This window comes from Balaenoptera borealis, assembly GCF_965194805.1.
Source record: "Balaenoptera borealis genome assembly, chromosome: 2".
In the NCBI taxonomy this organism is placed as follows: Eukaryota; Metazoa; Chordata; class Mammalia; order Artiodactyla; family Balaenopteridae; genus Balaenoptera; species Balaenoptera borealis.
Genome location: NC_138867.1, coordinates 81832050 through 81840229, shown reverse-complemented (window position 1 = coordinate 81840229; position 8180 = coordinate 81832050). Strand labels below are relative to the sequence as shown.

The 8180-nt window shown below is 37.5% G+C and overlaps 1 long non-coding RNA gene across 9 annotated transcripts in view; it reads right to left on the bottom strand.

The window, feature by feature from the left end:
• The window catches only part of LOC309622505, a 134569-nt gene that overhangs the window by 23950 nt on the left and 102439 nt on the right, over window positions 1–8180 (bottom strand). For 8 of the 9 annotated variants that reach the window (XR_014240921.1, XR_014240922.1, XR_014240923.1 and 5 more), the window contains one exon: window positions 42–135. The exons of the other annotated variant lie outside the window; for it this stretch is intronic. This is a non-coding gene — a long non-coding RNA (uncharacterized lncRNA). The remainder of the gene's footprint in view (window positions 1–41; window positions 136–8180) is intronic. 9 annotated transcript variants of the gene reach the window in all.

Sequence of the window (8180 nt, the reverse complement as noted above, 5' to 3'; positions counted from 1 at the left end):
CTCTATGATTCTCTTTATGCCGCCTTTCTCCTCACTCTCACCTCCTTCAAGCAGACACCCAGACTCTGTCACTGGATCTCTTCTTGTTCAGCTCCTTTATGTTTCATTGCCAAATTATTCCAGAGATTTTCATCACTGAGAGCAGAAGAGAAGGGAAAACAATTTTCACTGAGGTCAGTCTCTTAGAGTCTCAGTATAAAGCCATTATCGTCTTCATACTACCAAGATTAACACCTTTTAGTGTATCTCCTGCACTTTATTATGCTAAAGAATATCTGTCTCCTCCTTGAGTCAAATTTCCAAAAAAATCCCCTGTTTTCTTGGTCTCAATATGAGTCAGCCTCCAGGTCGGGTGGGGGAGGGGTTGTAGAATGAGGAAGGGGAAAAGGAAACAAAAACCATATAACTATGCAACAATTGCAATACATAAATTACTTGCAAATTATTCCTTTGGCATACATCTTATCCAATAAAATATACACTCCCCAAATGCAAACAGTGTCTACCTGTTTACCACTTTAATCCTAGTACCTACCACAGTGTATGACACATCATACTCTAATAATCATTTAGTATAAAATAGGCAGCTACTTCAATTACGTTATTTAAAAGACTAAAATTGTTTCCTGATGATAAATCTAAGTAAAGATTAATAGATCTGTGTTAAAATATATTCATGTGATTCAGATATATTAAATAATGTTAATATATTGACCTCTTAATTAATATATTTGTTCATTTCTGGTATGTATTTACAATGCATCATAATTTAAGAATAAATCCAAACTTAGTCATCAACAAAATCATTTATTGACCACCCACTCTATAAATGAAATCCTTCTATGGTTGGTCAATAAATAAAGTTATACCTGTTAACAGACTTTGTTATCAGATCGTTGATAAATTTAAATATTTCTTCTGTTAGATATACCATAATGGAATAATTTGCCAAGTCATGCTGCCTCAATTTAAACCCACAGCTCAACACAGAGGCATCTTCTGTGATGCGGTTAAGCCTCCCAGCATGCTGGGCATCTAGAGTGCTGGAATCTACAGTATCACACTCCACGTGTCAGCCAGTGTTCAAGAACAGAGACCTTGGTGCTGCTATTCTCAGTGTACCTTTTGCGATGTTCCACCCAACCCAAGAAGAGAGGAGATATACCCCCAGAAACAGTTCAGTTAGAAGGAGGGGATGTATCACTCTGTGTCCCAACCAGAACCAGATGACATTTACCAGATAATTCAAGAAGGAGGATTTATTTTAAAAGGGGTGAGTTTTGAAGATATGGTGAGATGCAGACAAGCCTTAAGAGAAAGTGCAGGTCAGTGGGACAAGGACCAGCAGAGTGCCCAACAGGCTTAGAAGAAGGGGGGTGGGCTGCTGACATCCAGATGGAGAGAACGGTTAGTAAGTAGTCTCCTAGAGAGGTGATGTGACCATCCACAGCCAGCCTCACTCTTCTCCCTCCCTCAGGGGAGACCACCCAAAATATCCAAGAGAGAAGAGCTTTATTTTATTCCTCTCTGAATCTTCTGCACATAACACAGTACCTGCCACAAGCAATGAGTCCCTAGGAAACGTTTTGTGTGAACTGAACCAGACCTCCTCCTCCTCTCTCCTCACACTCATGCTGATAAAACTGGCAGGTCACTGTAGCTCAGCCTCTCCACCCCTAACATGAGAATGATAATAATACAAGGGATTCTTTCTGAAAAAAAAAAAAAATTGAGAAAATGTGCTGTGAACTCTACAGCTCTACCAAAGGCAAGCCATGGAAGGTCCCTAAAGGAAGGCTCCCTCCGTGTCAATAATACAGAAATGCCATTGCCTAGGATCACTTAGTAGTCAAAAGGCAGGGCTGATTTTCTCCTTTAATTTATTCCATTTGATAAAGTAGGTGGTCTAAGGCAGAGGAATCTATATCTATTTCCACATTACTTAATAATTCTAGTCTTACTTTTCATGGAAAAAAAAGTCACTTACAAAAGAAAAAAAATTGTTGTATTATTAGAGACTTAACTAAGTCTGTGTAAAGGTAGAACTGAGTTGTTCAATACAGTAGCCACTAGTCACATATGGCTATTTAAATCTAACTTTTAATAATTAAAATACAATATAATTTAAAATTCAATTCCTTTGTCACACTTGTCACATTTCAAGTGCTCACCAACCACGTATGACAGATGGTGCAGAACAAACATTTTCACAAAAAGTTCTACTGGTGAACTGCTGAGCCCAGAATAATAACCTCTCAGGATTCTTCCAGAATTAAATTTTGAAACTTATATGACTAAAATTAAAAATGATCACACTTTAGAAGAAAAGGGAACCTTCCTACACTGTTGGTGGGAATGTAAATTGCTGTAGCCACTATGGAAAACAGTATGCAGATTCCTTAAAAAAATAAAAATAAAGTTACCATATGATCCAGCAATCCCACTCCTGGGCATATATCCAGAGAAAACTCTAATTTGAAAAGATACATGCACCCCTATGTTCATAGCAGCACTGTTTACAATAGCCAAGACATGGAAACAACCTAAATGTCCATCCACAGATGAATGGATAAAGAAGATGTGGTACATATATACAATGGAATATTACTCAGTCATAAAAAAGAATGAATGCCATTTGCAGCAACATGGATGGAGTTAGAGATTATCATACTAAGCTAAATAAGTCAGAAAGAGAAAGACAAATACCATATGACATCACTTATATGTGGAATCTAAAAAATGATACAAATTAACTTATTTACAAAACAGAAACAGACTCACAGACATAGAAAATAAGCTTATGGTTACCAAAGAGGAAAGGGCGGGGTGTGGGATAAATTAGGAGTTTGGGAATAACAGATACAAACTACTTTATATAAAATAGATAAACAACAAGGTCTTACTGTATAGCACAGGGAACTTTATTCAATACCTTGTAATAAACTATAATGGAAAAGAATCTGAAAAAGAATACGTGTGTGTATATATATATATATATATATATATATATATATATATATATATATATATATATATATCTGAATCACTTTGCTGTACACCAGAAACTAACACAACATTGTAAATCAACTATACTTCAGTAAGAAAAAAACAATAATTAATTTTTTTAAAATGACCACACTTTAACTAGGTCATTCTGAGCAGGGCTGAGGTATAATCACAACATTAGATTCAAACTATTAATAATGGCTATTAACATGAAATATTTGATTTTTAGAAAGAAGACCAGTATTTCCATATTAGCTGCTATTAAGGTATATTTAACAGGAATGATGTAAAGTTTAAGTTCATGGGACTATGGGGATTTTTTAAGCTTGTTATTTCTCTCTGCTCATGTAGCAGAGGTTCTATAATAAAAATAATGACATTTTTCCAAGTGAAATCACTTATTTATGTCTGTGTTAATATAAGAACACAAGTGTGACTCTAGGTAGTCGAGCACAGATATGTTGGAATTTTATTTGCCACATCATTCAGCCCTTATTATAGCACAAAGTGTGACTGAACCACTAATAGACGGATGTGAAATAGGATGTTTTTTGTGGACTCCATATTTTGGAGACAGCTGAGGAAAACTGATGAATATCCTACATTCTATACGTGTCCCCACGGCAGAGCCAAAAGGATCTTGAAACCATCACACCCAGTGGCCCACTTAGTGAGAAAGTTAGACACTCATAGAAAAGGAGTCTTTGAAATGAATTCAAGGAAGAGAGTGCCATGGTGTCTCCCTTCACCCTGCTGTGCAGTATCGGGTAGTGGTGTGCCACCCCCAAAAGCAATCCAGGTAAAAGGAGCCCTAAGAGAATCATTCAGAGAGATTATAGTTTTCTTCAGAAGATATTTCACTTCCCAGGTGGAAGTTTGCTTAGTGGCAAAAATGTGTAGGCACATTCATGAGAGTATTTGGGGATGCTTTAACATCTGTCTCTATGTGTTGAAGACATTTTTTTATGAGGATACAGATTCAGGGGCCAGACCTAGGACCCTAAAAAAATCTGTAGGCAGGAGGCAGCTAGGGAAGTCTGTAATGGCAGGACAAGGAGAGAGACCAGCAGGACAAATGGTCCGCACTGGCAGTGATCAGCTGGGCCTGGATGCATGAGTTTTCCCATGTTCAATCTTTGCTTCCTGACCTGGGAAGAAAACCACCTGACTCTAGTGCTAGGGCAGGAGCTGGGACAAGAATACTGGAAAGCATCAGCCAGCAAGTGCACAGCAAGCATCACAAAACTACAGTGCAGAGATCTCTGTGGAGGGGGGGAGAGGGAGGAGAGGGCAGAGAACCCACAATATCAACCAACAAAAGAGAACTAACAATGGATGCCCGCCAAGGTAGAGAGTAATCATCATCTAAAACACAGTCCCAGAAGAAAGACCAATACCCAGTAGTAACAAACTCAGTAGGAATATACAGAACAAGTAACAATTATTGAGTAAATGCTTTATGTAAATTAACTCATAGAATCCTCACAACCACAAATCTCTATTAAAATAAAGTCATTAAAATAAAATTATTATTGGCACTATATAGATGAGGAAGCTGAGACACTACTGAGTTACAACCAAGGTCGCAAAGCCAGTAGGTGGTAGGGGATCTAGCCCCAGGTATCTAAGTCCAGAGTCCATGCTCTTAATTGCCGAACCTTCCTGCCTCCCCGTCTCCCCTCTACTGCTCATCACACTCCCCACCTGGACGAAGGAAGAGCCAGGTGCAGCATTATGAGTGGAGAAGAAGTGGAAGAGAGTTTGAAAAAAACACTTAACACTTGACCCTCCCCGCCCTCATCACTGATCCCTAAAACAAGGGTAGGGCTGAAGCTAAAGGGAAAAAACTTTACATTGGAAGCAAGATTAAAATGTTGCTTTAGAATGGACTTTTTAACACCTGTTAATGACTGACAAGCTACAAAGTCTGTTTGAAATGCCATCAAATACTGGAGAAGGGAAAGCCTAAAAATCAGGTGTAACATATGGTGGTAGAAGAATAAAGCTGTTTTCTGATTGTATACCCCTGAACTCAGAGCAGTCAATAAATGTTTTGTTTTTATAGCTATTTTTAATAGTTTGAAACTGACAAATTTGTGCTTATAGCTCTGCCATGCGCATTGATAAATAAACTCATCAAGACGGAGCCAAGATTAATTTTAGTCATAGGTTTATCAATATATAAGTCTGGAAGGACCTTGGGAAGTCATCCATCTATAATCCTTTCAACAGACTGTGTTAAGTCTAAACCAATAATAAAAAATGGCTGGGCACACACTATAAATGAAAGAGATAGGAAAAATGACCTATTGCCATAGACGTTTTCAAAGGGTAATTGAAGCTTAATGAGTACCTAATAACACAAAAGAATAAACTAGTAGAATATCTATTTGCATGTCTTTTCAAAATTTCACAAGTTCAAAATTTGCAACTCCAAAAATTATCCTTCCTTATCAACTGATTCATCCTTTCACTTCAATACTGGCAGTAAGATAAATGACTTAAAACAGTCAAACTAATGAAAGCTGTAGGATAAATGGAAAAATATTCTAACTTCCAGGAAACCACAACTTACAGAAGTTTGAAATAAGTTGGACAAAGAACCTTTCCGTTTCTTTCACCCCCCAGAAAAAAAATCATTCTTGAAAATTCAACAGATTTTCCAAACGAAATTTCCTTTCTAGCAGATTACACATCTCTCTCAACAGTTATTGAGGGAAAAAAACTGTCAAAAACACATTGATATTTCAGACCAGATAATTTTTTCTGAAAGTCTACTCATTATGGTGAGTCACAGGAAAAAACTCTTTCATCAGTATTTTTTGATTTAGTAAATGACCTTCCTAAGACATTTCACATATAAAAGTGGTCTCAGGAATAGAGACGCAGACGTACAGAACAGATGTGTGGACATTGTGGGGAGACAATGGGGAAGAGCAGGCAGGAGGAACTGGGAGATTGGGATTGACATATATACACTACCATGTGTAAAACAGATAGCTAGTGGGAACCTGCTGTATAGCACAGGGAGCTCAACTCGGTGCTCTGGGTTGACCTAGATGGGTGGGATGGGGCGGCGGGGAGGCCCAAGAGGGAGGGGATATATGAATACATATAGCTGATTCTCTTCGTTGTACAGCAGAAACTAACACAACATTGTAAAGCAGCTATACACCAATTTTTAAAAAAAAAAGAAAAGAAAAATTGCAAAAAATAGAAAGAAAATCTTATTAGAAAATCTAAAATGTCTATAGAGTCCTTAAAGTTGACTAATCTTAGAAAGGAGGTAATCAGGCATAAACACCTGAAACAACTTCAAGGGGTTGAAGAAACCCTAAACAGGGGCTCAGTGTGGGGTTTCTAATTGTGTTCACTGAGGGCACAAATATAACAGCTACCGCATTTACTTTCCTTCCTGACCTACTGTAATTTTCATATGTGATATGCTTTCCTAAAATTAATTTTATCACCAGATTCCCCTTTTTAACTAAGGACAAAATTAAAAGGAGCCAATTCTAGCTTTTTGGCCTAGCAGCCATAAATACCTAGGCCACACCTCCAGAAATTCTGATTTGTAATTGATCTTGGGTGAAACCTAGATGTTAGTATTTTTATTTTTATTTTTTCTTTTTTATGTAATGTCTGAAACATTTATATTAACATATTTCCATACAAATAACCCAATGAAAGTTTAGTATTAGTTGTTTTCTTTGTTTGTTTTTATACTGCAGGTTCTTGTTAGTCATCAATTTTATACACATCAGTGTATACATGTCAATCCCAATCGCCCAATTCAGCACACCACCATCCCCACCCCACCGCAGTTTTCCCTCCTTGGTGTCCATATGTCTGTTCTCTACATCTGTGTCTCAACTTCTGCCCTGCAAACCAGCTCATCTGTACCACTTTTCTAGGTTCCACATACATGCGTTAATATACGATATTTGTTTTTCTCTTTCTGACTTACTTCACTCTGTATGACAGTCTCTAGATCTATCCACGTCTCAGCAAATGACTCAATTTCGTTCCTTTTTATGGCTGAGTAATATTCCATTGTATATATGTACCACTTCTTCTTTATCCATTTGTCTGTTGATGGGCATTTAGGTTGCTTCCATGACCTGGCTACTGTAAATAGTGCTGCCATGAACATTGGGGTGCATGTGTCTTTTTCAATTATGGTTTTCTCTGGGTGTATGCCCAGTAGTGGGATTGCTGGATCATATGGTAAATCTATTTTTAGTTTCTTAAGGAACCTCCATACTGTTCTCCATAGTGGCTGTATGAATTTACATTCCCACCAACAGTGCAAGAGGGTTCCCTTTTCTCCACACCCTCTCCAGCATTTGTTGTTTCTAGATTTTCTGATGATGCCTATTCTAACTGGTGTGAGGTGATACCCCATTGTAGTTGTGATTTGCATTTCTCTAATAATTAGTGATGTTGAGCATCTTTTCATGTGCTTCTTGGCCATCTGTATGTCTTCTTTGGAGAAATGTCTATTTAGGTCTTCTGCCCATTTTTGGATTGGGGTGTTTGTTTTTTTAATATTGAGCTGAATAAGCTGTTTATATATTTTGGAGATTAATCCTTTGTCCATTGATTGGTTTGCAAATATTTTCTCCCATTCTGAGGGTTGTCTTTTCATCTTGTTTATGGTTTCCTTTGCGTGCAAAAGCTTTGCAGTTTCATTAGGTCCCATTTGTTTATTTTTGTTTTTATTTCCATTACTCTAGGAGGTGGATCAAAAAAGATCTTGCTGTGATTGATGTCAAAGAGTGTTCTTCCTATGTTTTCCTCTAAGAGTTTTATAGTGTCCAGTCTTACATTTAGGTCTCGAATCCATTTTGAGTTTATTTTTGTGTATGGTGTTAGGGAGTGTTCTAATTTCATTCTTTTACATGTAGCTGTCCAGTTTTCCCAGCACCACTTATTGAAGAGACTGTCTTTTCTCCATTGTATATCTTTGCCTCCTTTGTCATAGATTAGTTGACCATAGGTGCGTGGGTTTATCTCTGGGCTTTCTATCCTGTTCCACTGATCTATGTTTCTGTTTTTGTGCCAGTACCATATTGTCTTGATTACTGTAGCTTTGTAGTATAGTCTGAAGTCAGGGAGTCTGATTCCTCCAGCTCCGTTTTTTTCCCTCAAGACTGCTTTGGCTATTCGGGGTC